Below are 8379 nucleotides of genomic sequence, written 5' to 3'. Positions count from 1 at the left end.
ACTTTGAATGACTGTGTTATTTTAATGTATTTCTTTGTTTTGGCTACCACTGAAACAGCTCAAAATACATAAAGTTAGTCTGTTTGACAAAACAAAGTCTTATCAAGTACTTTGTAGGCTATAAGGTGATGATGACACACCCACAATCAAGGATAACTGCCTGGATCTATGTATTCATCTTATGAAGAACTGATCAAAACTGCAAGATTTATTTTAAAAAAAACCTAAAGGGCATGATTTTCTAAAAGTGTCCCTTTGAGAAGCTTTATAATCCTTGAAAGTGAAATTTCTCATATGATGTAGGGGCAAATATCATAAAAAACACATTTATGATGTTTAAAAGTCAAATAAGAAATATGACCTCCACTATAGAGAATGCACGCAATACATGCAAGTCTATGGGAAGTATTCATCCCATACAAGCTCTGCTGGTTTATGTTGATCTTGTATTGTGTCAGATCTCTCTTCCTCCCTCCCCCTTCTCATCCCTACTCCCCACCCCCACCTCCCTCTACCTCTCTCCTCTACTCCCCCCCCCCCCCCAACTCTATCTTGCTACAATTTCTTTTCTTAATATTATGTTCTTGTGGTACTAGATCTTAGTACTGTAAATAGCAGTCATCAGTATCACACAACTTTGAATGACTTCTTGTATTGTGTATCTTGTATTGTGTCAGATCTCTTCCTCCCTCCCCTTCTGCTCCCTACCCCCCCCCCCCTGCCTCTACCTCTCTCCTCTACTCCCCCCCCCCCCCACTCTTCCTTGCTACAATTTCTTTTCTTAATATTATGTTCTTGTGGTACTAGATCTTAGTAAATAGCAGTCATCAGTATCACACAACTTTGAATGACTGTGTTAATCTTGTATTGTGTATCTTGTATTGTGTCAGATCTCTTCCTCCCTCCCTTCCCCTCCCTACCCCCCTCTCTCTACCTCTCTCCTCTACTCCCCCCCCCCCTCTCCTCAACTCTGCCTTGCTACTATTTCTTTTCTTAATATTATGTTCTTGTCACTAGATCTTAGTACATAGCAGTCAGTCATCAGTATCACACAACTTTGAATGACTGTGTTATTTTAATGTATTTCTTTGTTATGGCTACCACTGAAACAGCTCAAAATACATAAAGTTAGTCTGTTTGACAAAACAAAGTCTTATCAAGTACTTTGTAGGCTATAAGGTGATGATGACACACCCACAATCAAGGATAACTGCCTGGATCTATGTATTCATCTTATGAAGAACTGATCAAAACTGCAAGATTTATTTTAAAAAAAACCTAAAGGGCATGATTTTCTAAAAGTGTCCCTTTGAGAAGCTTTATAATCCTTGAAAGTGAAATTTCTCATATGATGTAGGGGCAAATATCATAAAAAACACATTTATGATGTTTAAAAGTCAAATAAGAAATATGACCTCCACTATAGAGAATGCACGCAATACATGCAAGTCTATGGGAAGTATTCATCCCATACAAGCTCTGCTGGTTTATGTTGATCTTGTATTGTGTCAGATCTCTCTTCCTCCCTCCCCCTTCTCATCCCTACTCCCCACCCCCACCTCCCTCTACCTCTCTCCTCTACTCCCCCCCCCCCCCCCAACTCTATCTTGCTACAATTTCTTTTCTTAATATTATGTTCTTGTGGTACTAGATCTTAGTACTGTAAATAGCAGTCATCAGTATCACACAACTTTGAATGACTTCTTGTATTGTGTATCTTGTATTGTGTCAGATCTCTTCCTCCCTCCCCCTTCTGCTCCCTACCCCCCCCCCCTGCCTCTACCTCTCTCCTCTACTCCCCCCCCCCCCCCCCACTCTTCCTTGCTACAATTTCTTTTCTTAATATTATGTTCTTGTGGTACTAGATCTTAGTAAATAGCAGTCATCAGTATCACACAACTTTGAATGACTGTGTTAATCTTGTATTGTGTATCTTGTATTGTGTCAGATCTCTTCCTCCCTCCCTTCCCCTCCCTACCCCCCTCTCTCTACCTCTCTCCTCTACTCCCCCCCCCCCCCTCCTCAACTCTGCCTTGCTACTATTTCTTTTCTTAATATTATGTTCTTGTCACTAGATCTTAGTACATAGCAGTCAGTCATCAGTATCACACAACTTTGAATGACTGTGTTATTTTAATGTATTTCTTTGTTTTGGCTACCACTGAAACAGCTCAAAATACATAAAGTTAGTCTGTTTGACAAAACAAAGTCTTATCAAGTACTTTGTAGGCTATAAGGTGATGATGACACACCCACAATCAAGGATAACTGCCTGGATCTATGTATTCATCTTATGAAGAACTGATCAAAACTGCAAGATTTATTTTAAAAAAAAACCTAAAGGGCATGATTTTCTAAAAGTGTCCCTTTGAGAAGCTTTATAATCCTTGAAAGTGAAATTTCTCATATGATGTAGGGGCAAATATCATAAAAAACACATTTATGATGTTTAAAAGTCAAATAAGAAATATGACCTCCACTATAGAGAATGCACGCAATACATGCAAGTCTATGGGAAGTATTCATCCCATACAAGCTCTGCTGGTTTATGTTGATCTTGTATTGTGTCAGATCTCTCTTCCTCCCTCCCCCTTCTCATCCCTACTCCCCACCCCCACCTCCCTCTACCTCTCTCCTCTACTCCCCCCCCCCCCCCCAACTCTATCTTGCTACAATTTCTTTTCTTAATATTATGTTCTTGTGGTACTAGATCTTAGTACTGTAAATAGCAGTCATCAGTATCACACAACTTTGAATGACTTCTTGTATTGTGTATCTTGTATTGTGTCAGATCTCTTCCTCCCTCCCCCTTCTGCTCCCTACCCCCCCCCCCCCTGCCTCTACCTCTCTCCTCTACTCCCCCCCCCCCCCACTCTTCCTTGCTACAATTTCTTTTCTTAATATTATGTTCTTGTGGTACTAGATCTTAGTAAATAGCAGTCATCAGTATCACACAACTTTGAATGACTGTGTTAATCTTGTATTGTGTATCTTGTATTGTGTCAGATCTCTTCCTCCCTCCCTTCCCCTCCCTACCCCCCTCTCTCTACCTCTCTCCTCTACTCCCCCCCCCCCCCCCCTCTCCTCAACTCTGCCTTGCTACTATTTCTTTTCTTAATATTATGTTCTTGTCACTAGATCTTAGTACATAGCAGTCAGTCATCAGTATCACACAACTTTGAATGACTGTGTTATTTTAATGTATTTCTTTGTTTTGGCTACCACTGAAACAGCTCAAAATACATAAAGTTAGTCTGTTTGACAAAACAAAGTCTTATCAAGTACTTTGTAGGCTATAAGGTGATGATGACACACCCACAATCAAGGATAACTGCCTGGATCTATGTATTCATCTTATGAAGAACTGATCAAAACTGCAAGATTTATTTAAAAAAAAAAACCTAAAGGGCATGATTTTCTAAAAGTGTCCCTTTGAGAAGCTTTATAATCCTTGAAAGTGAAATTTCTCATATGATGTAGGGGCAAATATCATAAAAAACACATTTATGATGTTTAAAAGTCAAATAAGAAATATGACCTCCACTATAGAGAATGCACGCAATACATGCAAGTCTATGGGAAGTATTCATCCCATACAAGCTCTGCTGGTTTATGTTGATCTTGTATTGTGTCAGATCTCTCTTCCTCCCTCCCCCTTCTCATCCCTACTCCCCACCCCCACCTCCCTCTACCTCTCTCCTCTACTCCCCCCCCCCCCCCAACTCTATCTTGCTACAATTTCTTTTCTTAATATTATGTTCTTGTGGTACTAGAGCTTAGTACTGTAAATAGCAGTCATCAGTATCACACAACTTTGAATGACTTCTTGTATTGTGTATCTTGTATTGTGTCAGATCTCTTCCTCCCTCCCCCTTCTGCTCCCTACCCCCCCCCCCCCCTGCCTCTACCTCTCTCCTCTACTCCCCCCCCCCCCACTCTTCCTTGCTACAATTTCTTTTCTTAATATTATGTTCTTGTGGTACTAGATCTTAGTAAATAGCAGTCATCAGTATCACACAACTTTGAATGACTGTGTTAATCTTGTATTGTGTATCTTGTATTGTGTCAGATCTCTTCCTCCCTCCCTTCCCCTCCCTACCCCCCTCTCTCTACCTCTCTCCTCTACTCCCCCCCCCCCCCCTCCTCAACTCTGCCTTGCTACTATTTCTTTTCTTAATATTATGTTCTTGTCACTAGATCTTAGTACATAGCAGTCAGTCATCAGTATCACACAACTTTGAATGACTGTGTTATTTTAATGTATTTCTTTGTTTTGGCTACCACTGAAACAGCTCAAAATACATAAAGTTAGTCTGTTTGACAAAACAAAGTCTTATCAAGTACTTTGTAGGCTATAAGGTGATGATGACACACCCACAATCAAGGATAACTGCCTGGATCTATGTATTCATCTTATGAAGAACTGATCAAAACTGCAAGATTTATTTAAAAAAAAACCTAAAGGGCATGATTTTCTAAAAGTGTCCCTTTGAGAAGCTTTATAATCCTTGAAAGTGACATTTCTCATATGATGTAGGGGCAAATATCAAAAAAAAACACATTTATGATGTTTAAAAGTCAAATAAGAAATATGACCTCCACTATAGAGAATGCACGCAATACATGCAAGTCTATGGGAAGTATTCATCCCATACAAGCTCTGCTGGTTTATGTTGATCTTGTATTGTGTCAGATCTCTCTTCCTCCCTCCCCCTTCTCATCCCTACTCCCCACCCCCACCTCCCTCTACCTTTCTCCTCTACTCCCCCCCCCCCAACTCTATCTTGCTACAATTTCTTTTCTTAATATTATGTTCTTGTGGTACTAGATCTTAGTACTGTAAATAGCAGTCATCAGTATCACACAACTTTGAATGACTTCTTGTATTGTGTATCTTGTATTGTGTCAGATCTCTTCCTCCCTCCCCCTTCTGCTCCCTACCCCCCCCCCCTGCCTCTACCTCTCTCCTCTACTCCCCCCCCCCCCCCACTCTTCCTTGCTACAATTTCTTTTCTTAATATTATGTTCTTGTGGTACTAGATCTTAGTAAATAGCAGTCATCAGTATCACACAACTTTGAATGACTGTGTTAATCTTGTATTGTGTATCTTGTATTGTGTCAGATCTCTTCCTCCCTCCCTTCCCCTCCCTACCCCCCTCTCTCTACCTCTCTCCTCTACTCCCCCCCCCCCCTCTCCTCAACTCTGCCTTGCTACTATTTCTTTACTTAATATTATGTTCTTGTCACTAGATCTTAGTACATAGCAGTCAGTCATCAGTATCACACAACTTTGAATGACTGTGTTATTTTAATGTATTTCTTTGTTTTGGCTACCACTGAAACAGCTCAAAATACATAAAGTTAGTCTGTTTGACAAAACAAAGTCTTATCAAGTACTTTGTAGGCTATAAGGTGATGATGACACACCCACAATCAAGGATAACTGCCTGGATCTATGTATTCATCTTATGAAGAACTGATCAAAACTGCAAGATTTATTTTAAAAAAAAACCTAAAGGGCATGATTTTCTAAAAGTGTCCCTTTGAGAAGCTTTATAATCCTTGAAAGTGAAATTTCTCATATGATGTAGGGGCAAATATCATAAAAAACACATTTATGATGTTTAAAAGTCAAATAAGAAATATGACCTCCACTATAGAGAATGCACGCAATACATGCAAGTCTATGGGAAGTATTCATCCCATACAAGCTCTGCTGGTTTATGTTGATCTTGTATTGTGTCAGATCTCTCTTCCTCCCTCCCCCTTCTCATCCCTACTCCCCACCCCCACCTCCCTCTACCTCTCTCCTCTACTCCCCCCCCCCCCAACTCTATCTTGCTACAATTTCTTTTCTTAATATTATGTTCTTGTGGTACTAGATCTTAGTACTGTAAATAGCAGTCATCAGTATCACACAACTTTGAATGACTTCTTGTATTGTGTATCTTGTATTGTGTCAGATCTCTTCCTCCCTCCCCCTTCTGCTCCCTACCCCCCCCCCCCCCCCCTCTCTCCTCCACTCTTCCTTGCTACAATTTCTTTTCTTAATATTATGTTCTTGTGGTATTAGATCTTAGTAAATAGCAGTCATCAGTATCACACAACTTTGAATGACTGTGTTAATCTTGTATTGTGTATCTTGTATTGTGTCAGATCTCTTCCTCCCTCCCTTCCCCTCCCTACCCCCCTCTCTCTACCTCTCTCCTCTACTCCCCCCCCCCTCTCCTCAACTCTGCCTTGCTACTATTTCTTTTCTTAATATTATGTTCTTGTCACTAGATCTTAGTACATAGCAGTCAGTCATCAGTATAACACAACTTTGAATGACTGTGTTATTTTAATGTATTTCTTTGTTTTGGCTACCACTGAAACAGCTCAAAATACATAAAGTTAGTCTGTTTGACAAAACAAAGTCTTATCAAGTACTTTGTAGGCTATAAGGTGATGATGACACACCCACAATCAAGGATAACTGCCTGGATCTATGTATTCATCTTATGAAGAACTGATCAAAACTGCAAGATTTATTTTAAAAAAAACCTAAAGGGCATGATTTTCTAAAAGTGTCCCTTTGAGAAGCTTTATAATCCTTGAAAGTGAAATTTCTCATATGATGTAGGGGCAAATATCATAAAAAACACATTTATGATGTTTAAAAGTCAAATAAGAAATATGACCTCCACTATAGGGCTCACACCTGTAAATAAAATGGACTGTCCCAGACCCCTTCACAAATTCGTACCAAAGATACCAAAATAAATGAAGAAAAAAATTAATTAAAAATCAATGATGTAGTTTGGCAAAAGCTAGCTGTAGATATTGAGTATGAATTCCTCTACAAACTGCATTTTGGTTGGAAGATGAAAGCTTTTCTGATGGAATTTGAGGGGACTATATTTCATTGGGTACGTGTACGGAAAATAGGTGATTTTTTTGAGTGACAAGAACTCGTTGTCTGGCTTTGCGGACCCCTGGACAGAATTAGAGCAGAACAACCCACCCTGGCAATCTGATGGATGAAAGGTAATATCTCACTTATTCAGGTTAGTGAAGATGAAACACCTCATTTCTCCCAGCTATTTTACAGAATTTTTTGAAATTTGAATTTTAACACACGTCTCTATGGGGAATTATTTACCCGTGTGAGCCCTATAGTGCTTATTAGCTGATGAAACCCGGAAGTGGTACCAGAAATAGTTTTCGCCCCCTCCCCCCTTACGGAATTCCTGGATCCGTCCCCTGAATGAGGAAAGAGTGTTAGCACGTAATCCGTTTGCAGTGACCAGCAAAGATTCAGCATTTATGTTCCTACCACAGAGCTGACCACAAAGACATTGACGTGTCATATGCACCATTATAGTATTTACCGCACGCTTCCTCTCGTGTAAAGCGCAATTGAGAGCATACAAGTGTTCACGAACTACATGTCAACGTGAGGCAGATAGATAATGAGTACAGGAGCCCAATAGATCATAATGTAGTCATCTGGCTGCACAGAAATACTTCTATAGAAATCAGTGCAGTGCGGTCATTGGTTTGATAGTTGATCTCGACACGCAATTCGAAACCCTTTATTCATACTATGATTTCATCACGCGACAAATGAACACAAAAACAAAACAAAACAAAATATATAATTGACGTACCAAAGACCAGAACATGCACTACACAGGTTAACAAGTTAGTCACATCCATAGACACTTGATTTTCATCTCATAGCACCTGTTCACAACTTTCCAGGAAGCGCTGTTTGTGTGGATGTGAAGGGAGGTGGTAAAACTTGAAATAGTCCATAGCCTTTCTCCTATGTACAGCATCAAAAAAGTGCAGTATTCTAAACCTATTGCTGTGTGAAATGTAAGGTTTATCTAGGGACTTGTTGCTACGAATATCCTTCTTGTAACCAGGTAATGATGCATTCCAGGAATATCCAGCATAACTTCTGACAGGTTATTCTGCACACGAGCCACTTTTTGAAGAGAACATACTTGGCTAGAGTATAGTTGCATAGGTAAATCAATTACCACTAGGGTAGTTGTGAATTGCGACTAACCCTTAATTGTATGTGTGTGTGTGTGTGTGTGTGTGTGTGTGTGTGTGCGTGTGCGTGTGCGTGTGTTTACATTCTTGGGGTAGGTCCTATACGTGTTCACTGAAGTACTAATGTTCAAAATAATAACAAGGACAGGAAGACATAAGTTAAAAAGTCAACTTGTGGGACAGGGAGATTTTAACCTATGAAACATCTGCCATGATACCCAAACACAATGAAACAGAACAGTAAAAGTTACTTATAATGCTTTAATGCCATACTTATACGTATGCTCAAGCTGACTTTATAAATGCGCTCTGAGAAAAATAGATTAAACTTTACA

The sequence above is a fragment of the Diadema antillarum genome, unplaced genomic scaffold (genome assembly GCF_040938485.1).
Source record: "Diadema antillarum isolate AM-2024a unplaced genomic scaffold, OU_Dant_1.0 seq00001808_RagTag, whole genome shotgun sequence".
Classification (NCBI taxonomy): Eukaryota; Metazoa; Echinodermata; class Echinoidea; order Diadematoida; family Diadematidae; genus Diadema; species Diadema antillarum.
Note: the sequence above shows the minus strand (reverse complement) of the source record.